Source organism: Miscanthus floridulus, chromosome 11, assembly GCF_019320115.1.
Source record: "Miscanthus floridulus cultivar M001 chromosome 11, ASM1932011v1, whole genome shotgun sequence".
Lineage (NCBI taxonomy): Eukaryota > Viridiplantae > Streptophyta > Magnoliopsida > Poales > Poaceae > Miscanthus > Miscanthus floridulus.
Genome location: NC_089590.1, coordinates 43,077,386 through 43,102,366, shown reverse-complemented (window position 1 = coordinate 43,102,366; position 24,981 = coordinate 43,077,386). Strand labels below are relative to the sequence as shown.

At 47.7% G+C, this 24,981-nt stretch overlaps 1 pseudogene; it reads left to right on the top strand.

Moving 5' to 3' along the window:
• Positions 1-24,304, top strand: part of LOC136491841 (chaperone protein ClpB1-like) — a 57,117-nt pseudogene extending 32,813 nt beyond the window's left edge.
• Positions 24,305-24,981: the final 677 nt, after the last annotated feature.

Here is a 24,981-nt window from a genome sequence, read left to right as displayed (position 1 = left end):
CGGCCCGTGGTACGCCGTACGCCGCCACGCCCATCCCATGGACGTCACCTGCTCGATCCCCCTTGGTCCTCTTGGACCAGCTCGGCTACACCTCCGGGATTTTCTCGACGGCTCGGCCATGGACCTCATCTCTACCGGAGGAGAGCTTTGGACAGGTACGGCCGGGATGTGACCGCCGCCGCGGCCGTCAAGAACAACAAGACGACGGCCGACCCGGTGATCGGCCGCGACAGCGAGATCGACCGCGTCGTCTGCATGCTATGCCGCCGTTCCAAGAACAACGCCGTGCTGGTGGGCGCTCCCGGGGTCGGCAAGACGGCGATCGCCGAGGGCCTGGCGCAGAGGGTCGCGGCAGGAACAACGGTCCCGCCGTCCCTCGCCGGGGCACGCGTCGTGGAGCTCGACCTCGGCGCGCTGCTGGCCGGGACACAGTACCGGGCACGTACGAGGAGCGCGTCAAGAAGGTGATCCAGGAGGCTGAGAACGCGCACGGCAAGGTGATCCTGTTCATCGACGAGATGCACATGCTCCTCGGCGCCGGCGGCAGCGACAGCAGCGCTGCCAACATGCTGAAGCCGGCGTTGGCTCGTGGCCGCCTCCGGTGCGTCGGCGCCACCACGCTCGATGAGTACCGCAGGTACATCGAGAAGGACGCCGCGCTGGGGCGGCGGTTCCAGAGAATCGACGTCGAGGAGCCGAGCGCAGACGTGGCCGTTGGCATTCTACGGGTGCTGAAGCGGCGGTACGAGGCGCACCATGGCCTCAAAGTTATGGACTCTGCTATTGTTGCTGCTGTTCAGCTTGCTGCTCGATATATCCCTGGTACGTGTGCTCTTTGGCCTGGCCGCTTGGTCGATTTTAGGCTATCGATATTTGTTTATATATTTTAACACAATACTCGATTTTAGTTATGATCTATATGATTTTTCCATCCATATTCATAGTTTTTACATTTTAATTATATTGCATGTTTGCCAATTAATAGTTTACTTGAAATGTCCTGTCATATTATACGTGGTCTTCATGCGTCACACGTACTTCAAATATATTGAGTTTCTTTTTTATATGAACACTAGCAAAAGTAGGTAATTTACAGTTTTACATAACACATCTTCGGTGTATTTTTATTATTATGGTAGAGATGTGCATAATTTCGATGCAGATTCAGGTTTACTTGTTTTAACAATAAATAATGTAAGTGGGCAATTTAGATACAAATTTAGGCCTTGTTTTGGTGTTATCAGATTCACCTCAATCCGCATGTGTTGGTGTGTACTGAGGTTAAATTTAGTTCAAGTTTCACTTCAATTCACCCTCAACACATGTGTATTGATGTCAATCCGACTACATTCAAACAAGACCTTAAATAGTTATATTATATGATAGAATAAGTGGGTAGTAATTAAATCCAGATTGAGGGGTTATTAAGTTGTTAGTGGGTAATTTAGTTAGATATTTAGGGTTTACTTTAGTCTACTTTTTATAATAACAAAGGTGTGCGTTCAGCTATTATTATAGGATTAGAGTCTACCAGACTAATGGCTAGATGTTTCTGGTTTTGGTGAGAATTTATCTATTTTTCCAATGCATCTTTTGAGGATTCACGTGGATGTTCCAAAAATAATTAATCTCCGATATCAAGGTATAATGGTGAAGGACCGGAAACGGCGACCAGAGGGGGGGGGGGGTGTTTGAATGGGAGCCTCAAATTTCTTTCGAAATCTTCAACCACTGTCCCAACATCAATCCCAAAAAAAACATACACGAAAGACTTGATGACCACGACCTTAGAGAAGGGTGGATGCTCCCTCAGAACACAGCGGGTCACCACAGAGCAAACGGAACATAGATCGAAGCCCAAACGAGCAAACTCCCAAAAGAAAACAACACTGCTCTTGCAAATATCGGACACGTCTGGTATTATATCGGACACGTCCGGTATTTTCGGACACGTCCGGTATGATCTCGGACACGTCCGGTATTTTCAGCAGCAAGCTGACCAAAAGAGAAAAATCCAAAACCCCGTCAAATGGTGTCCAAAAATCATGAAATTTTAACCATAGCTCTTTAGACACCAAGGGAAGGTCTCCACCAAATTTCAGCTCAAAACTCCAAAGTGAGAAATATCGGACACGTCCTAGACCATATCGGACACGTCCGGTATGAACGAGCAGTTTCTCGAGAAAAATCAAATCAAGCCATAACTTGATCAAATCAACTCCAAATGACTTGAAACTTTGCACAAGGGTTCACAAGCGAGTAGAAAGGCAACCTCTAAAGGATCATGGCTCGAAACAAACTCTAACTCCGTGAATCGAAGGAATTGAAGAATCTCCCAAAAAATAGGTCAAGAACTTAAATTGCTCGGATCTACGATCTCGTGAGGAATTAGTGGATTTCCTTCGGTGGAAAGCTTCTACTCATGTCATTGATCGATCCAAGGCAACAAGAACGAACCAAAACCATCCAAAAACGAAGAAATGAGAGGGGAAACAAGAGGGGACAAAAGGAGCTCGTGAAGAACACCAAAATCACATCAAGAACACAACTAAATCATGAATCCCGGAGGGCATACGGTGGTTACGGCCACCGATTCCTTCAAAACCAAGTCACAATTTGAGTTGTGGACCTCTCTCATACATGGAAGCAAACTAGAGGAAGAAACCCTAAAGGAGAAAATGAAAACTGGAGGAGGTGAGGGAGATGGGGGCTCCCTCATCCTATTTAACAGGGCTATTACACATTCCCAGTTTTACCCCTGGATACAAATGAGTTGAACCGCTAAGCCCAAGGGCGTTGTTGTCCAACCCGGTGTAATCTTGATCCGACGGCCACCACGCCTTCTCATCGGTAGCTTCGCCTCGACGCAAACTCCCCGATGTTGCCACGTGCCGTCCGTCCCTCCTCGAAACCTCCGCCCAGGTTTTGAGGCCCAAACCCGTAAACCATCCATCCGATGGTTTTGAGGTCCAAACCATCAAACCGTCCGCGAGTAGCGTACTCCATACGCGTCCCCCGCCATCTGACGCGTGTCACCGCCGTCCTCGAACGGCCGGCCCGCCAAGTCCTCCTGAGCCTCGCTCGACTCACGCGTCCGCCGTCTTGACCCAGTCAACACCGTCACTCCATGTCTTCTTGCACTTGTCGATGTCCCAAGTGTCAGCCACCGCAGCTAGTCACCCGGCCTCTGGGTCCCTCGGTCCAAGCCTTACGTCTGTCCTTCACCGCTCCCGGTCTGTCGGCACGGCATGTCCTCCTTGACCTTCACCTTGCCGTCGACCACCACATCCGAGCTCCACACCTGCACAACACAAGCCAAAAGACATGTCGCACACATAGCTTTCGCCATGGTAGGGTTAGTCACCACTCAACCTACTTCGTGGATCACATTGACAATCACTCATCACAAAACGAACACACAAGGGTACTTGTCAACCTTGTGTTCGCAATCTCCCCCTTGATGAGTGCATTGTCAACACCAATACACGAACAGCTTGAGCAAAAGAAAAAGAAGAAGAAGAGAAAAGAAAGAACTCACCCAAATGACCAAAAGCCAAAGAAAAGCCAAGAACCGGGTCATTTGAAAATGAGCAAAAACCTTGGTCCCCAAAGACATGGGCAACGGCTCGACGCAACCAAGTAAAACAAAGCTAGCCCTCAAGAAGAGGCAACGGGCACAACACCACTAGCAAAGCTCGAAAAACCGAAAAACTGCTAGACCCTCCAGAAGAGGTAAAGGCTCAACACATCTAGCAAAACACCTCAAATGCAAAACTGCTAGACCCTCCAAAAGAGGCAAAGGCTCAACACATCTAGCAAAACACCTCAAATGCAACTCCCCCTGAACAAGTGCAATCTCTCTCAAATGAATGCATATCGCTCAACTTTAGGTGAATCTCTCTCAAATGAATGCATATTTCTTAACGTTAGGTGACATTGTGAGTGTGGAAACTTCTCCCCCTTGTTGACATATGCACTTATCAAGCTAGAGCCCAAGAATTGCAACTCCCCCTCAAAACAAGCTAGGAATGCAGAAATGCGCGAATGCAGAAGCTTCAAGATTATAGCAAGTAGATTGAAAGAATGCTCTAGTGGATGCTGTCATGTATATATAGCAACACATACAAGTGCTAGCAAATGCTCAAGGTGACCAAATGAAGCGAAATATGGCATTTAAGCAAGTTTGATCAAGTTTGAGCAATTTTAAAAGAGGGTTCACCACCAAAGGAGCACATAGCAAAAATAGACAGGAGATCGACCTTGTGCTACACATGTATGCAAAGTGAACTACCCCAAACAAAGTTCACACATCATGTCATGAGACAAACTTGTGGTTTGATCAAATTTTAGACACCAATTGAAATTTATCGGAGTTATGCAGCTTATTACCAAAGTTTGTCAGACAAGTGTGTGCGGGAGGTTATCTGTGCCATCAAAACCTGACTTAGCGACCATGTCAAGCCTATGCCAAAGGCAATCAGAAGCTTAAGACAATGATCTAGGTATCCATTACAGAGGTCAAGTTCGCCAATAAGTGCAAGTTAGAGCTGTCTCGATACTCTGACATAGGATAGTACAGACCCATCCCGATCTTTTCAAATCACTTAGTTTGATTTTCAAGTTTTAGCACAAATTCAAGTTTCTCAAGCAAGTGTGTAACTCAAGGTATGAGCCGTAGCAACTAAGCATATATATGAAGCAAGAAAAAGATCTCGACACATTCTACACATGCTAGTGCCACAAGTAGTGGTGAACACATTTCATGTTTCAACAAGTTTTAATCAAGTTCACAGTTTGGAAAACAAGCTTAGCTCATAACATGTATCAATTGATCAAAAGGAGCCTAAGCCAAAAGCACATCATTGTATATCCATAACATCCCCAACAAGAGCATAGTGTCAATCTAGCTACTATAAGGATGAAGCTCAGGATGCAATATGATACATGATGATATGATATGCAAGAATGATATAAAAACAAAAACAAAGGCTACACTACAAAGAAAAGCAAAACTAGAATAAAACAACCAAAGTTCCCCTCCTCTAAAATGGGAAACAAACTCCAAGCTCCCCTCGCAAGCGAGCAAACTAGGCTTGGTCAAGTGGTTTGGTGAAGATATCTGCGAGCTGGTTTTGGGTATCAATGTGGTGCAGATCGATATCACCTTTCTCATAGTGGTCACGCAAGAAGTGAAAGCGAACTTCTATGTGCTTTGTCTTTGAGTGAAGGACTGGGTTTTTGGCTACACTTATGGCACTGGTGCTGTCACAAAACAAAGGCACTCGCCTAAACTCTAACCCAAAGTCTCTCAGAGTAGCTATCATCCAAAGCAACTGGGAACAACAAGCAGCAGCAGCAACATACTTAGCTTCTGTGGTGGATTGGGCGACGCTAGACTGCTTGCGAGAAGACCAAGACACAAGAGAAGATCCAAGAAACTGACAAGTCCCCGAAGTGGACTTCCTCTCAACACGACAACCAGCATAATCTGCATCAGAATACCCACAAAGAGAAAGAGAGGAGGAAGCTGAAAACCAAAGACCAAACTTGGGTGTGAAACGAAGGTACCTGAGGATCCGCTTGATGGCTTGACGATGAGACGTGCGTGGCGAAGACTGAAAGCGCGCGCACAAGCAGACTGCAAACTGGATGTCCGGTCTCATCGTCGTTAGGTACAGCAGGGACCCGATCATGCTTCGGTATTCCTTCTGGTCCACGGCTTCTCCCTCCTTGTCCTTATCTAGGGCCGTCGTGGTTGACATGGGCGTCGAAAGAGGCTTGGCCTCACCCATATCAAATTTCTTGAGCACATCCTTGGTGTACTTGCCTTGGTGCACGAACATCCCCTCACGAGTTTGCTTGATTTGCAGCCCAAGGAAGAAAGTCAATTCGCCCATCATGCTCATCTCAAATTCCCTGCTCATAGTATCTGAAAACTTGGCAACAAGAGCATGAGAAGAGCCACCAAAGATTATATCATCCACGTATATCTGAACCAAAAGGATGTCTGTGCCTTGCTTGAGGAGGAACAAAGTCTTATCTATGGAACCCATCCTAAAACCCTTATCAAGCAAGAAAGCTTTTAAACGCTCATACCAGGCTCTCGGGGCTTGTTTCAAACCATACAAGGCTTTGTGGAGTTTAAAAACATGGTTGGGGTACTTTGGATTTTCAAAGCCAGGGGGTTGCCTCACATAAACCTCTTCCTCTATGTACCCATTCAAGAAGGCACTCTTTACATCCATCTGATACAACTTGAACCCTTTCGAAGCTGCAAATGCTAAAAGAATCCTAATGGCTTCTAGACGGGCAACAGGAGCAAATGTTTCTTCATAGTCTATTCCCTCTTTTTGGCAAAAACCCTGAGCCACTAATCTCGCCTTGTTTCTCACCACCACCCCATCCTCACTCTGCTTGTTCTTGTAAACCCACTTTGTACCTATGGGGTGGCACTCTGGTGGAGGTGGAACTAAAACCCACACTTGGTTCCGCTCAAAGTTCTCTAACTCCTCATGCATAGCATTAACCCAATCGGCATTAGATAGTGCGTGTCCAATATCTCGAGGCTCAAAAGAAGCTACGAAAGCAGAATGAGCGAAATGGGAAATATGATAAGACTTGGAACGCGTTACCCTTTCGTCGATGTCGCCGATCATGGTCTGAGGAGGATGGCGTCGCTGGATATGTCGAGGTGCACCCAAAGATGAAGTCGCCTCCCCCTCATCCACAGCTAGGGCCTCCTCAGTCAATTGAGGAAGCGGCTCGCACGGACCCCATGAAGTAGAGGTGGAGGGCTCGGGGCCGTGAGCCGAAGTGGTCGAAGCTGGCTCGATCGGGGCAGCCGGTTGAGATGGCTTGGGATCATCCCAATCGACATCATCGTCATCCTCAACGAAAATGCTGTCACCCATCTCTTCATCACCTGCACGTTCAAAGACCAAAATAGAAGAGGGCATGGTTTCGTCGAAGGTGACTTCACAAGTCTCCATGACACGGTTAGTCTCAAGATTAAGCACACGGTATGCATGTGAATGAGAAGCGTAACCGAGAAATATACCGTCCGAAGATCTAGATTCAAACTTATCAAGATTACCTTGCTTAAGAATGAAGCACCTGCAACCGAAGACTCGAAAATGACTCACCTTGGGTGGACGCCCAAACCGCAACTCGTAGGATGTCTTCTTCAAGAAAGCACGAAGAAAAATGCGGTTTGAAACATGGCAGGCAGTGTTGATGGCTTCGGCCCAGTAACGCCTAGGAGTCCTATGCTCATCGAGCATCGTCCTGGCCATTTCAACCAAAGTCTGATTTTTGCGCTCAACAACACCATTCTGCTGAGGGACATAGGGTGAAGAAAACTGATGTTCAAGACCCAAGGAAGCACAAAAGGTGTCAAACTGAGAGTTTTTGAACTCAGTGCCATTGTCACTACGGATAGCTCGTATGGCATTCTTTGGTAACTCAGTTTGCAACCTCAAGATCAAGTCACGAGCATGAGAAAATGCTTCGTCCTTGCCCTCCATGAAAAACACCCAAGAATAACGAGAAAAATCATCCACGATCACAAGAACGTACCACTTCCCTCCCTCTGACCGAACCCGAGCTGGACCAACAGTGTCCATATGGAGTAGCTCACCAGGTCTCGTGGTCATGACCTGAGTCACTGGAGGATGGGAAGCAGCCACCATCTTTCCGTGGCGACAGGGATGGCATACCAGATCCTTCTCAAACTTAAGTTTGGGCAATCCTCGGATCATGTCAAGAGAACTCAACCTCACTAGGAGATCGAAGCTCAAGTGACCAAGTCTCCTATGCCACTTCCACAAATCAGAAGAAGATCCGGCAACCAAACAGCGAGAAGAACCGAAAGACTGAGAGAAATCAGCTCTGAAAACTCGGCCAAAAGGAACGATGTGACAAACTAGATGTCCCTGAGAATCGAGCACACAAGAAAGTCCAGTCTTAAAGCACACCTCAAACCCATCTTGAAGGAGTTGCGAAACAGAGAGCAAATTGAAATGCAGGCTTGAAACCAAAGCAACGTCCTTCAAGATAAAAGACTCATTGACCCGAATGGTCCCACGAGACAGCACCTTACCTTTGCTATTGTCCCCAAATGTGATGTACTCCTTGTATTGCATGGGGTCGAGGCTGGAGAACCATTTGGAACTTCTGGTCATGTGGCGCGAACAGCTAGAATCAACAAGCCACGTGTTCTCCAGGCCTCCGCTCTGCATCAATAGAAAGACAGGGGGTGAGCAAATGGCACAACACTGGGGTTAGTGAAATGAGGAGAATACCAGTGTTGAGTCATTTGCCCTGGAAAAGTGTTAGGAAAAACACCATACATGCCATGTCCCATTGGAGAGAAGCGATCACCACGTGGGGGAAAACGTGGTCCGCTAGGAGTGTGGGACTGAAAGCCACCGTCGCGAGGTCCAAAGTCATATAGATCATGACTTGGGCCATGCCGGGCACGACCACCACGTGGTCTCGCCACCTGAGGCCTAGCACCTTGAGGCATTGCACCTCTAGGCCTAACACTGTGCCTCTGAACAGGCGGTACATGTACGCCATGGGGAGGACGGTACATGTTCCGGTTGTTCAACTCATACTCGCGCCGCTCATCTCTCTTCCTCCTAAAGCAAAACTCAGCCAAATGACCATCTCTATGCAATAGTCACAGTGGTACCTCACCTCTCTCTTGGATGGTGGTTGACTCACTCTCTTGTGGATGTGGTTCACTCTCTGAGGCTTTTTGGCTTTAGGAAGGGGTGCACTAGAGATGTTGGGTAGAGTATCGAGTGAGTTCTAAAAGTGGTTCGGTTTGGGAACCCAAACTTGCTTGGATGGTGGAGCTTTTGGTGGTTCTTCAAACACACCATCTTTGATCATAGGCTTGGTAGACTCTGGTGGAGGGATCTTGATCAATTTGGGAGTGTTGGTGGGTTTCTCACTTGGGTTCAAACCACTATGTTCACCAACCTTGCCATAGACATGCTCACCCTTCCCACCTATAGCAAAGCCTACTCCCGATGAGTCAGTTCCCCGCCTGAACTGGCTCACCATCATGCCCAATTGAGGCTCACTGCACGACACCCAGCTCAAGATGGACCGAAGTTGTGTGTTTTCTTCCTCAGTTCCCATCTTGTCATGCCTGCAGGACTCAAGCTCCAACACCAAAGCTTCACATCGAACACATGTAGTGGTGGTGCTATCTGAGTTGGCCTTCTCAAACTCAGCAAGTTTGGCAACCTTCTCTGCCAACTCAGATTGCAAGCCTGAGCAGGACTTGCATGCACCGAGCAACCCAGAATGAGACTTCAGCTCATCACATTCATCAAGCAAAACAGCATACTTGGATTGCAAGTCAGAGAGGTTAGACATGTGTATAGCGCACTCATCACACTCCTCCTCCTCTAACACCACTACACCACTCTTGGCAAGCTCCAACTCCTTCAAAGCAACCTCTAGCTGGCCCTTAAACTCTTTTCTCTCGCGGGCAGCACACTTAAGCAACTTATCTTGACTCATCAATGTATCATTCATAGTATCAAGCTCAAGCATAAGTGAGTCAAGTGTGGGCGGTACCTCATTTTCGTCGTCATCGACGTCGACGTCCTTTTTGAGCTTTGCTCCACCGTCAACCGCCATAGTGCAAAACCCACCACGGTTTGCATCGGCAACAAAGCAGAGACCGTTGAGCTTGTCCTCACGCTTCTTCTCGGACTCATCATCGGTCGAGGGAGAAGAAGAGTGATCATCGTCGGAGTCGTCGCCGAGGTCGCTGAGGGAGGCGAGGAAGGCGCGTTCTTGAGCTTTGGCCTTCCTGCGGTATGCCTTCTTGATCGCCTCCTTGTCGAAGCCGCCCTTGGCCTTGTGCTTGCCGGAGGTTTAGTCGCGCTTATCCTTGCGCTTGCTGGAGTCGTACTTGTTGGTGAAGGGCTTCTTCTTGGGGCAGTGCACGACAAAGTGGTTCGGATCTCCACATCCATAGCATCCCTCCTTCGGGCCACCACTGCGTCGGCGGTTCAAACGATTGTTGTGAAACCGAGAGAACCGACTGATGATGAGTGCCAACTCATCATCCCCAAGAGACTCCAGCTGCTCCTCTGTGACTGACATCAAGCACGACAAAGAGAAAGAAGCTTGTGAAGGGTTAGTCAATGAACTTGAACCACTACCTGAGACCAAAGCCATGGTTGGTGCAGAAGGATTCTTGAGCTTGGCTTGGGTTTGGTAGTCGATCTCTGTGGACTTGAGCTTGCTGAAAAGCTCGTCGACGGTGAGGGTGTCGTAGTTGGCCGACTCGATGATCGCCGACACCTTCACATCCCATACCTTTCGATCAAGGGCATAGAGAAGCTTGAGCGCCCTCTCATGATCACTATAAGGTAAGTTGGCCTTGTTCGCTTTCATTTTGTTGACGATAGTCTGAAAGTGGGAAAACATGGCATCGATGGACTCGCCATCAAGCTGAGAGAAGTTCTCGTACTCGCGCTTGTACGTCTCGTAGAGTCTGGTCTTGACCTGTGTGGTCCCCTCGTGATAGCTCTGAAGCCTCACCCAGATCTCTCGAGCTATAGTACAATCGGAGACATGCTCAAACTCAGAAAGCGAAAGACTCGAGAAAAGCACACTGCGAGCTTTGCTATTTGCGTTGTGCCGATCCTTGTGATCCTGGGTGGTACGGGCCGCAATAGGGAGCACAACATACGTAGCATCCTCGCAAATTTCCCAGACGAGCCAATCAATCCCCTGGAGATGCGTAGACATGCGGATCTTCCAATAAGGATAGTTGGACCCATCAAAGTGCGGTGGTTTGCCGGAACCACGCTCCATGTCGCCTTCGTGGATCACGGACCGATTAAGGTGGAATGATCCTTAACCGGCTCCGATACCAATTGAAGGACCGAAAACGGCGACCAGAGGGGGGGGGGGGTGAATGGGAGCCTCAAATTTCTTTCGAACACAGCGGGTCACCACAGAGCAAACGGAACACAGATCGAAGCCCAAACGAGCAAACTCCCAAAAGAAAACAGCACTGCTCCTACAAATATCGGACACGTCCGGTATTATATCGGACACGTCCGGTATTTTCGGACACGTCCGGTATGATCTCGGACACGTCCGGTATTTTCAGCAGCAAGCTGACCAAAAGAGAAAAATCCAAAACCCCGTCAAATGGTGTCCAAAAATCATGAAATTTTAACCATAGCTCTTTAGACACCAAGGGAAGGTCTCCACCAAATTTTAGCTCAAAACTCCAAAGTGAGAAATATCGGACACGTCCTAGATCATATCGGACACGTCCGGTATGAATGAGTAGTTTCTCGAGAAAAATCAAATCAAGCCATAACTTGATCAAATCAACTCCAAATGACTTGAAACTTTGCACAAGGGTTCACAAGCGAGTAGAAAGGCAACCTCTAAAGGATCATGGCCCGAAACAAACTCTAACTCCATGAATCGAAGGAATTGAAGAATCTCCCAAAAATAGGTCAAGAACTTAAATTGCTCGGATCTGCGATCTCGTGAGGAATTAGTGGATTTCCTTCGGTGGAAAGCTTCTACTCATGTCATTGATCGATCCAAGGCAACAAGAATGAACCAAAACCATCCCAAAATGAAGAAATGAGAGGGGAAACAAGAGGGGACAAAAGGAGCTCGTGAATAACACCAAAATCACATCAAGAACACAACTAAATCATGAATCCCGGAGGGCATACGGTGGTTACGGCCACCGATTCCTTCAAAACCAAGTCACAATTTGAGTTGTGGACCTCTCTCATACATGGAAGCAAACTAGAGGAAGAAACCCTAAAGGAGAAAATAAAAATTGGAGGAGGTGAGGGAGATGGGGGCTCCCTCATCCTATTTAACAGGGCTATTACACATTCCCAGTTTTACCCCTGGATACAAATGAGTTGAACCGCTAAGCCCAAGGGCGTTGTTGTCCAACCCGGTGTAATCTTGATCCGACGGCCACCACGCCTTCTCATCGGTAGCTTCGCCTCGACGCAAACTCCCCGATGTTGCCACGTGCCGTCCGTCCCTCCTCGAAACCTCCGCCCGGGTTTTGAGGCCCAAACCCGTAAACCATCCATCCGATGGTTTTGAGGTCCAAACCATCAAACCGTCCGCGAGTAGCGTACTCCATACGCGTCCCCCGCCATCCGACGCGTGTCACCGCCGTCCTCGATCGGCCGGCCCGCCAAGTCCTCCTGAGCCTCGCTCGACTCACGCGTCCGCCGTCTTGACCCGGTCAACACCGTCACTCCATGTCTTCTTGCACTTGTCGATGTCCCAAGTGTCAGCCACCGCGGCTAGTCACCCGGCCTCTGGGTCCCTCGGTCCAAGCCTTACGTCCGTCCTTCACCGCTCCCGGTCTGTCGGCACGGCACGTCCTCCTTGACCTTCACCTCGCCGTCGACCACCGCATCCGAGCTCCACACATGCACAACACAAGCCAAAAGACATGTCGCACACATAGCTTTCGCCATGGTAGGGTTAGTCACTACTCAACCTACTTCGTGGATCACATTGACAATCACTCATCACAAAACGAACACACAAGGGTACTTGTCAACCTTGTGTTCGCAAATGGTAAGATTATAGGAATACTGTGTTCAACAGTAATCATTTTGGTGTTGTTTTCTTGATTTTTTCATATATCCAATTATTAGAGCACTTTTGAGTGCGGTGCATTAGAAAGTTAAGTTTAAATTGGGTAGTTCACCATGTTTCTACTAATTTGCGTTCACTGGTTTATTAACTTGTGCGTCTGCATGGGTAGCAAGTAGCAACACATTTGAAATAATTGACTGTTGTCTTTTCAGCTGCACTTTTTCAGCGAAGAAACACTGTTTTTCTCTCGTAACAAATCAGCGAACAATACTTTTTCGCTTGTCTGAACTAATTAACAAAAAGGCGTACCATCGTACACACCTGTTTCGCTTGTCTTATGAGCCGTACTTTTTCAATGAATAAACAGTGTTTTCTTGCACAACAAATCGGTGAATAGTACTTTTCAGCGAAGCGTGCCTGTTCGTTTCGTTGAAAAGCCAGGCTGAAAAGTACTGTTCGCTGATTTGTTGTGAGAGAAAAACACTGTATCATGGCAGATAAGCCAGACTGATAAGTTCAATCGAACAGGCCTTCGCTGAAAAGACAAGCTGAAAAGTACTATTCGCTGATTTGTTGTGAAAGAAAAACAATGTTCTTTCATTGAAAAAGTACGGCTCATAAGACGAGCCCACATGTGTGTACGATGGTATGCCTTTTTGTTAATTAGTTCACATCTCTACGGTTTGCAAATACAAACTCATAGTTTTAGAGACTAAATAATTGAGTATTTCAGATTGTGCATTGATTTTTACTCGATGCATGCATGTGCACTGTGAAATTGATATACTTTTGTTTACTTTTTCGTATATATTTATAATGTCAGAAGCGGGGGATTTAAAAGCATGCACAGGGGATTCGTTAAATGGTTTTATAATAGGAGTGTTTAATTTACACGCAAATCTAGAGCTCTTTGGGCTAATCTTTTCGTGATGGCATGCTTGGATTTATTGCTGCATGTAGGTCGCCATTCTCCTGACAAGGCAATTGATCTTATTGACGAGGCATGTGCCACCACAAGAATGCAGGTTGCTGCCAAGCAAAAAAAACTCAATATATTTGTTTGCCCCGAGCATGTTGCACTAGTAGGCATCATATATATACCTAAGTATCCCTTACTTTATGTTTGTTTGTGTAAATAATTGCTTGCTTACAATTAATATCTTAATAAGACTGAGCCGATGGACTGGCATTCCTGTCCACGCACTTGATCATGAAGAAAAGCACAAGTTAATGCATCTAGCAGACAGATTGCACGAGCGCGTTGTTGGCCAGGATGAAGCCGTGAATTCAGTGGCGCAGGCAGTGTTACGGGCAAGGATCGGCCTTGATAACTGTGGCCGCCAGCCTATGGGTTGTTTCCTTTTTCTAGGCTCGACCGGCGTCGGAAAAACAGAGCTTGCAAAGGCTCTCGCTGAGCAACTATTTGACAGTGAGAAGATGTTGATTCGCTTCGACATGTCTGAATTTGTCAGCGCCGGGTCTGTTTTGCGTCTCAAAGGAGCACCTCCAAGGTTAATTCTATTCTGCGTACTACATACTCTCCTTCTGCTGCTGAAATGACCATTATTTTTGCACTTTATCTTAGCTCACTCACTGATGGATGTTGGTATTTCTTTGATGACATGCTCAATTCAGCTATACTGGTCATGAAGATGGTGGTCAGCTGACTGAAAAGGTTCGAAGGCGGGCTTACAGTGTCATCCTCTTTGACGAGGTGGAGAACGCCGGATCCCGCGGTGTTCAACGCCATCCTTCAGCTGCTCGACGACGGTGTTTTGACCGATGGCAAAGGACGGACCGTGGATTTCAAGAACACCTTGATCATCATGACCTCAAACCTGGGAGCGGAACACATGGCAGAGGGAATGATGCACGGTGAAGAAACAATGCAAGCTGCACGAGGACTTGTCATGAAGCAGGTTCAGAAATTCTTCAAGCCAGAGTTCCTCAACAGATTGAGTGACGTTGTGATATTTGAGCCGCTGTCGCGTGACAAGCTCAAGGAGGTGGTCAGAATCCAAATGAAGAGCATCCACTACCGGACTCAGGCTCTTTGCCGATTGCATGTGACACTCGACAAGTCCCCATATACACTCGGCAAAGCCTTTGCTGAGTGTAACCCTCGGCAAAGATCACTTGGCAAAGCCGGTGACGGCAAAGGCCTCTTTGCCGAGTATCTTTTGTCGGGCACTCGGCAAAGGCTTTGCCGAGTGCCCGTAAACCACTCGGCAAAGGCTTTGCCGAGTACCCGTAAACCACTCGGCAAAGAAAAGTTGCCTGACGGCGCCAATTGACGGTGACGGTCGCTTTGCCGAGCGCCTGATGGAGGGCACTCGGCAAAGCCCGTCCTCTTTGCCGAGTGTCAGTCCTATTACACTCGGCAAAGGTGGCCGCTTTGCTGAGTGGCTAATGGGCGGCACTCGGCAAAGGCAGGGAGGCTTTGCCAAGTGCCTTACTGGTGGCACTCGGCAAAGCCCTGCCTTTGCCGAGTGTAACGGCGATAGCACTCGGCAAAGCCTCCCTGTCTTTGCCGAGTGCAATGACCATAGCCCTCGGCAAACTTCCCAGCTTTGCCGAGTGTCTTGGTGATTGCACTCGGCATAGCTGGAAAATTTGCTTTTTTGCATTTTTTTATTTATTGCATCCACACATACATATATTACACAACCATCACATATATATCACATATCACACAACAACCATCACATATAATCCATAACCATGATAAATATCATCACAAGTTGTCCACAAGTATCACATAGTCCTAAAATATCATCCAAGTGCTGTCACAAGTGCCACCATTCACAAATAAGCATCACAAGCACAAGTCCATCTACCTCTATTGTTGACGGCCACTCCACCGGTCCCACTGCGACGGAGGTATGCCCTGAGCTGGAGGTGTGCCATGAACATCATTCGACGCCGCCGATTGCCCCTACACAATAGAGAATTGATTGCATGTGTGAGACAAGATTTAAGGTAGGTTCTAAAAACTTGAAAAAAGCAACATATTAGTGTCAGTTCGAAATTTCGGCAGCACTTCCCCTTAATGGTGAGGTGTCCAAAACCTACAACAAAACAACGGTACGATGACCGACAACCACATATGCATATTCACATATCATGGTGCATTTGTCTTAACATATCATTTGGATTCACATTCATATATCCATATCCACATTCACATTTAGATTTAAGGTAGAGAAACTCACAGGAGTGACAGCAGGATCATTTGGTGGAGTGAATATCATCGGTGGCGGAACATAGCCCGAGTAAGCTCCAAGACCTTGAATATACTAAAACATCTGCTCCATCCTCCGTCGATCCTCCTCAGCCCTCGCCTCAGCCTCCTCCCGTCGCCTCCTCTCTTCCGCCACCTCGGCCTACAATATTTCACCCCAATGATACAACGCAAAGCAAAGGTATGTAAAAATCAATGAACGACGAATAAAATAGAAATAACCTTGAGTGCCTGTACCGTGTGCTGTGTACAGTCCGGCCGTGTGCGTATGGCCAGGCTCGAGCTCGTGCTCCTTGCTCGAATCTCGGAGAGAGACCTAGTATGGGCCTGGTCGATTGCGCCGTCGCCAATCCAGTACCGCTCGTGCTTCTTCCCTCCTCCCAACCTCATGACAACTTCTCCATCAAGGTCCTTGGAGGTGGGATCGTACTCTGGCCCATAGACCTCCCTTGCCATCACTGTGTACTCAGTGAGGCGGGTGTGGACGGACGAGTTGCTGTATGCCTCGGGCGGGTCCTCCGGGTTGTAGTGGACGTCGGACGTCGCCTTGCCCTTGTGGGCCATTGCCCACGCCTGGAACTGGGAGACGGGCGCGCCACCATGTGACGCCGACTGCGAAAGAAACAACAAGATGATTAGAAATTTGCATAGTTGAGCTTTAGAATAAAGAAATGGATTCAGCGTACCCATTTAGCTGCGTAGGCCGGGAGGCAAAGGTTGCCTTGATGGTGTGGTGCACCAGGCATTATCAAACGCCGCTCCCGACAAGCATTGTGTGTCTCCCACCACTCGGGGTTGCACCACTTGTCCACCATTGCCTCCTAGCAGTCTTTGTGCCCAGTGCACCACAACGGAACCACCTACACGACATCAAGTATATGTAGATCAAATTAAGCTTATTTAATCTTAGAAAAAATCAGTATTAATCTTATATATTTACCTTCATGTATTGTTCCTTGGTCAGCGTCTCCTTTCTTGCCTCTTTTTTCGTGACCTTCCTAAACTCGAAGGTCGCGTTGTATGTCATGACGGCCTGGAGACGCGCCTCGTAGTGCATGTCACCCACGAGTTTGTGACAAGCTTTGTTAGCCGCCGCGCTCGCTGCCACCTCCCATCCCGGCTCGCATATGAAGAAATCCTGTATGTAGACGCAATGTATCCTATCATTATTTGAAGAATGTCCAATGAATGTGATGAATTGAGCAGTGTAGTGAGACGAAGACTTACCCACAACTCCGTAATCACCCGCTCTGCCTTGTGGCCATAGATCCTGCCATCCAGATCATATGCATCTGCGCAGATGGCGTAGTGGGCAAACGTCCAGGCCGGCTGCCGCACTCTGGCAAAGTCAACAAGGCCAGGGAAGTGTGTCTTGCACAAAAGACCAAGAACGCCATTGGGATGGCGTCCGTGACCACCTGCACCCACAATCACGAAACCCCTGCCCAAGTGATCAAGAAAAATTATTAGTTTCAACATAACAAATGAGAAAATAGTGACAGCATGTAAAGTTACTTACTTTGAACCATCGGGTCGAACCATCGGGCGTCTCTCAAGAGGTATCGGTCGCTTCGGGAGTTGTGAGGGACCTCGCTGATAGAGTTTAGCCGTGCCAGAGGAAGAGGAGCCCCCTGCTGCCGCACCACAGGAAGAGGAACCCCCCGTCGCCTCCTCAGCCTCGTCCTCCTCCTCCTCCTCGTCCTCCACCGCCTCCTCGTGCTCCTCGGGCACCTCCTCCTCCTCCTCCTCCACCGTCTCCTCGTGCTTCTTGGGCACCTCCTCCTCCTCGGACTCCTCCTCCACCTCCTCCTCCTGCCTCTGTGGCGGAGGAGCCTGACGACCCCAGCCTCTGCTGCCTGGACCCCTGCCTTTCTTTGGAGGTGGCGGAGGCATCAAGTGCAGTTTAATAAGTCCATCCAACCATGAATCATGTAATAATAGATATACTCCATCATCAGTGTGCACCAAGTGAATGGCTGGGTCAAGCCAACCGACACAGTGCTGCTGGTTTTGACCAAATGGTCGCAAGCAAGGGTTCAAGCCACCCACCAGCACTTGGGTAGTTCCTTGCTACTGTATCCCACATCGCAGAGTATACGTGAAGCTTCATCTGTTTCAGAAAGTTGAACCTGCCTAGCTAGGATTATTCAGTTGCACCGTGTGTGTTTTATTTGTGGCTGTTTCTTGTTTGAAATCAATCCCAATTCCTTGACAAAAAGATTGTGACTACTGCAGCAAAAGGGAAAGGAAAAAGAAAAGAAAAGAAAATACTGTAGTTTGCAAACAAAGCAGGGATCTGCTTCCTGCGGCATTGCAGCCTTGCAGGTCGTCCATACTACGTTTGTGCTTGTGACATAAACCAACTGCAAGGTGTGTTTGCGCACCGCAGAGCTCAATCAGCTAGTACGTACTAGCAGGGATCGGCGGCCATGGTGTTCTTCGCCGGCGTCACCGCGGTGCAGTCCACCCTGATCGCCGACTGCTACAGTTCCCACGACCCGGAGCGAGGCGTCGTCAGGAACCGCTCCTACGTCGACGCCGTGCGCCTCTACCTAGGTACGTACGGTCAGCCATCGACCGTCGATGATTTGCCCTTTTTTCTCGACGGAATCTTTGACGAGATGATCATCGATCGATCGAGTGTATGAATCGATCAACCATTCCAATTAATAGCCTGCACCTTGAGTGCGTGACAGAACCAGTCAGCCAGCCTGTTGCTATTATGCATCCATCCATCCATAAATACGAAAGCGTTTTGCAGGACCATAGGTCGCTATATATGCTAGTCCTTGACTCCCTGTAGGAGTCTATAATAAAAACAAATAGTGACTGAAAACTGCGTACTGATTTGCATTAGCATGCATGTTACCGTGAAGCAAGCAAGCGTGGGTCACAAGTTTGAAAATAAAACGGTTAGATATTACTATGCCAGGATCGGTTGCTTTCACAAGTTTGAAAATAAAACGGTTAGATATTTTTGACTGCTTTGTTCAAGCCCTTCCTATCTGTATTTGTAGACCTGCAACACATCTGTAGCTTTTCTGACAGCTAGGTCAATGCCTATCGAATAAAAATAAAACAAATACAATAGTCAACACGTCTACCTTTAAATGTTGTTTAAGTGGTTTTGCTTTTGATTTGTCGTTGTAGCAATTTCTCATGCTTTCCCCCTTCTAAAATTTCTTCCACTAAGCCACTTGCCTATTGCCGGCAAAAAGGTTAACGGGGCTGCTGTATCATGCCAAGCTTTAGGATTTTACCTAACTAGTGAAAGCTAAACTTAAAAAATTATGCATCGATCACTCTACTAGTGAAAGTTTTTTTTTGCACTTGATCTCAGTATGAATATGAATTCAATGAAACTACATTCTACAGACAGATAAAATGATATTACAACATTTCACTCCAGGGGAACTAGGAATGAGGCAATTCAAAACACCAATGTTCTACAACATGGAACCTTTTACCTTATTTCTATCAGACAAAGGGAACATGAAAGAGATGAACAAGGGATTACCTAGGTACTGTGCAGGAGGCCGGGCGCCGGAGCCTGCGTCGTCGGCGCGCGGGGGAGGGCGCCGGGGGCCAGCCGCGGGAGCCTGCGTCGTCGGCGCGCGGGGACGGGCGCCGGGTGCGGGCGAGACGAGTCCAGGCGGCGGGCCACCGGCGGGAGCGGCCGGTGTGGGCGGGCGGGCGCGCGCGGGGCGGCGCACAGGGGCGGCGTTGTGGGCGGGGTGGCGTGTGGGGCGGTGACGGGGGCAGCCGACGGGCCAAACTTTGCCAGTGGAGGCGGCTTCGGGGCCGCGGCCGGCGGGAGAGCGCGCCGGGCGCGAGCACGGCGGGCGGGCACGAGCGGGGCAGCGCGGGAGAAGGCGCCGCGGCGCGAGGATGACGAGCAGGGCGGGGGGTGGCGCTGGGAGGGGCGGTGAGGGAGCGAGGGGACGGGAGTGTGCGTGCGTGAGTGAGTGAGTCTCGGTCGTGCCAGTTAAGTCTTCGGTCGTGCCTTTGCCGAGTGTCCGCGATCCGACACTCGGCAAAGCCAGGATTTAAAAAAAACATTAAAAATCTTTGCCGAGAGTCAAGCCGATAAGGCACTCGGCAAAGACTATACTTTGCCGAGTGCTAACCCTAGGACACTCGGTAAAGATATTTTTTTTAAAACTTTTCTATTTCCTTTCCCTTTTCCTTAACCGTTTTTTCCAAATTTGCTCTGATACACTTTGAAAATACCTTGTCAAATTCACTCAACAATGCAAATTTGATGCTTCAGCGAAAAATAGACCATGACATCATGTAGTTATAGCTCAAATTCCATTTATATAATTGCAATTAAAAATTAATAATTATCAAATGGATCAAAAAATCACTAAAATTTAACATGACACGATCTTTGATGTCTATTGGCTATACAAAAAGTTTCGGAGTCAAACCACAACTCGACCGTTACTTTCACTCCAAATCTTACTAGATCATTCTCAACAATCATGAAACTTCTTCGGAGATGTTTCGGTTTGTAAGCAATGTACGTGACAACTTATGCGACACCTTCTCAATTTTTTAGCACAGCCTCCACATATGATATCATGACATCTCTCATATTTCATGATTTTCGGACTTCCTTTGTTTTTTATAGAATTTAAAAACCATTCAACCACACGCTCAGGGTCGTGTTTCTGAAATAAGATGTTCGAAACCCCTTATAATCTTATAGGTAAGGCCTCAAACCGGGTTGAATAACATGAATATCAATTTTACACTCATTTTTTCCAAATATTTGAATCACTTGCAGTTCAAATTTAACTTAATTCAAAAAATTGCTTGAAATGCAATTAATTAGTTAAATATAGCAAATAAATTCAAAAATACACCAAACTTAAGCATGGAGTACCACATGTATGTGGAGAGGTGAAAAATTTTGAAGTGCAGGAGTCAAAAAAAAATTATACTGTGCCGAGTGTCTGCTTTGACACTCGGCAAAGAGCCTCTTTGCCGAGTGTTGCATTTGTACACTCGGCAAAGAGCTGACGGCGGCAGGCTGGTTTAACGGCGGGCCAAAATTTGCCGAGTGTGAGACGTTGACACTTGACAAAGAAAGTCTTTGCCGAGTGGTATGTCTGAGCACTCGGCAAAGAGGATGTCTTTGCCGAGTGCCGACCCTGAGCACTCGGCAAAGACCAGCTTTGCCGAGGGTCATGTCATTGTCGAGTGTTCGAGTTTGGGCACTTGGCAAAGACAGCATTTGCCGAGTGCCCGAGATAAAAAAACTCGGCAAAGTTTTGACACTCGGCAAAGCTTGCGATTCCGGTAGTGATCATTGCCAGTGTAGCCGACAAGGGCATCTCTCTGTTCCTAAGCAATGCCGCCATGGATGTTATATTCTTTGAAACCCACTGCCCAGTAAGCACTGAACAGCTCCACTTTCAGCATGGTTAATATGTCTTGTGTCAGCTGGTTAATTTGCTGGTAACTAACCATGGACTCTGTCTCCTGCAGATGTATGGTGCAAGACCCATAAGAACGTGGGTGCAAAAGAACGTGATGACGAGGCTTTCCGAGATGCTAATCAATAGAGAAGTCGGCGAGGGCTCGACTGTCTACATCGATGCTACTGAAGACAAGAAGGCGATGAGATATGAAGCAACAAAAATGGCTAGAAAGAATAAGCCGCTGCTGCCTCCGCAAGAAGACGAGATGCACATTTTCGAAATTGCTACCACCTACGATGATGGCGTGCTGGAGGTGGCTCCCATAGCAGGCAGACGATCTTGCCGTGGGCGTTGGTATCTTTTCCTATCAGGTCTACAAATTTTTCTCCTAGGTTTTGTATTTGGTATCACCAGATTTAAGAAACTTAATTGACGACACTGTCAAACTTTTAGCTACTCAACCGATAATATTCTTGAGTTTTGCCCAGCTGGCTTGTAGCTACGAACTATGACAAAGAAGATGACAACATGTTGTTACCAATTCAATAACAAAACTATAGAAAAATATATATCCGAGTTGATCTATTCATGACCATGAATGAGCAATTTGTTGATGTAAAGACGACAAAATTTTATGTTATTCGATCGCACAGCATTAGGTGAAGGGCTTAAGACCAGCAGAGTCTGCTGTAGGATCAGATAACAAGGAGATGAAGGCTTATTTATTTTTTCGAATATATTAATCGATGAAAGAGCACGTCTTTTTTTTTTAGGAGAACAGGAGGGGTTTTGGCCCCTACTGAATGAATTTAAATAATAAAAAGAGTGGTTACAATTAAGCAGAAGCGCAAAAAAAGGAAAGAAAGGTATTAGCAGATAGCTTTCAGAAGCCAGCAACTCCTGAAGATCGTCGGCAACAGTGCAGAGACCGTCTTCTGGACAGACAACTGGATCGGAGGGACCTCCATCCAAGCAATGGCACCGACATTGTTCAAGCTCATCCCCAAAAGGGTCGTTCAGAACCAAACGGTGGCAGAGGCGCTGACGAACCGGGCATGGATCCAGCAATGACAACCCGAATCAAGTGATCTGGAGGTGGGCGTCGGATGGAAAATTCTCGGTCAGATCAGCCTACGGAGCCCTACACCAAGCTTCACACCCACCGCCGGACTGCAACCTGATCTGGCTTGCTCTCAGGCGGTGACATTGGACAGCCGACAGGCGGCGACGACACGGTCTAGAGACACACGGCAACTGTTTCCTATGCGACCAACAGCCGGAATCCATTGATCACATAATTGTGGAGTGCTCCTACTCCAAGCAAGTTTTGTGGTACATCCATCGGCGCTGAGGGAAACACAAAACCTCGAGCCGGCCATCTCAATTATGGATTGGTGGACCACCTGGAGAGAGCAATGGACAGGGCAGCTTCGCAACAGCGCGGGTTCAATCTTCGCATTAGTTGCTTGGGAGCTATGGAAAGAAAGGAATGCGCGATGCTTCCGCGGAGCGAGCACTCAAATTCCCGAATTACTCAAGCACATCAAGCACGAGGCTGAGTCGTGGGTGCAAGCCGGCGCGAGGAGCCTAGGTTGTCTTCTTCAGCGAGTAATAGAGTAGTCAAGTGTGAGTTTGGGTGGACATATGCTTATTGAAAATCTATAAGGCCCAACCCATTGTAATCAAAATTCTCCTCGCTTAATACAAAAACGCGCAAATCTTTTGTGTGACCGAGAAAAAAAAAAAGACTAGCAGACACACCACCACCGACCTACACCACTTATCCATTCTTGCAACCTTGGCGAGTAAGTCTTCTTGGCGTGCAGTAACAGTGCATCCATTTCCAGGACAAACAAATTCTTGCATCCCTGAGTCAAGGCATTGATCTGATTGAAAATCTTATTGTTTCTGGTTATCGAGATAGCCCAACTCAAAAGAATGATGACCTCCATAAAAAAAGAGGGCGATTGAGCTCATCTTTGAGGCGTTCTAAGTTGAAAAAGGGATCAGAGGTGGGGTTGACATCATGTTTTGTTGACTTCTCACCACCCAATTATGTGTGCCGGTTGAACAAATCATTGTATGAACTAAAGCAGGCCCCTCGCACTTGGCACAGTCGCTTTGCTTCTCACATCACATCTCATGGCTTTGTTGAGGCGAAGGTAGACACTTCCCTGTTCATATACCGTAGAGGTGTTGACACAACCTTCTTGTTTCTCTATGTAGATGATATTGTTCTCATGGCCTTGTCCCAGAGTTTTCTCCGGCAGGTTATTGTAGCTCTTCAGTGGGAATTCTCTATGATAGATATGGGTTCTTTTCACTACTTCCTTGGTAGCTCTGTTGAACGTCGAGCTAATGGTTTATTCCTCTCTCAGAAGCAGTACATAATGGATATTCTAGACCGTGCGGGTATGCATGACTGCAAGCCTTGTAGCACCCTTGATACTTACGCCAAGATGTCTGTTGATGGTGTTCCGATCCAGTGCCTGATGCCACATAGTTTCGCAGCATTGCCGGTGCCTAGCAGTATCTCACCCTCACGCATCCTGACATTGCTTATGCTGTTCAACAGATCTGTCTTTGCATGCATGATCCGATAGAGCCACACCTCGCTGTCATGAAGCGCATCTTGCGCTATGTGTAGGGTATCATGGATCTTGGTCTTCATCAGCTTCCCACCTCGCCTATTGGTTTCACTGTATATTTTGATGTTGATTGGGCTGGTTGCTCGGACACCTGCCATTCCACCTCTGGGTACGACGTCTTCTTGGGGGACAACCCCATTTCTGGGTCTTCCAAGCGTCAGGCAACAGTTTCTAGATTCAGTGTGGAGGTTGAGTATTGCGTAGTTGCCAATGGAGTCGCCAAGGCGTGTTGGCTGCGTCAACTATTGCACGAGCTCCATAGCCCTCTTCAGCAAGCCACTATTGTGTACTGCGATAATGTCAGTGCTATTTACTTGTCCACCAACCCCGGCCGTTCAGCACCAGAGGACCAAGCACATTGAGATTGATTTGCATTTCGTCCATGACCGCGTTGCCCTTGGAGAAGTCTGTGTTCTAGGTGTTCCAACAACATCCCAGTACGCCGATATCTTCACCAAAGGCTTGCCGACGTCTGTTTTTACAGAGTTTAGATCCAGTCTCAATGTTCGCGGTACTCCTAATTTGAATTACGGGAGAGTGTTAGAATATAACTGTGCTATGGGACTCTTGGCTCGTGGGCCTGCCGTTCCGGCTCCCCACCACACCTATATGTACACATCACCGGTCTCTAATTAATGCATCGCTCATTTTCCCAACGCTTTCATCTCCTTTGCAAAGAATAAGTATATCTCTGTTGAAAAAGTCTGCAACCAAGATGATATCAGCCAACTTCTCCACCTGCAAGTTCCTGAAATAACCTTCACACAGCTACAAATCATCTCACAGAAAGTGGAAGAATTGCAGCTGAATAATGACAGTGACACATCGAAGTACATCTGAGGCTCCAATTTTGTGCCATTTACAAAGGCCCTGATACATGAGTCTTACCGGTGGCTATGGGATTGTTTTTGTTAGTCAAAGCACAAAGTCTTTTTCTTTGCTCATCAAGGAAACATGCATCCGAAATAATCTGGGCAATGTGGACAGCACGGAATAAACACATTTTTAATGGAATCCATCGATTCTAGCCGCCTAGTAG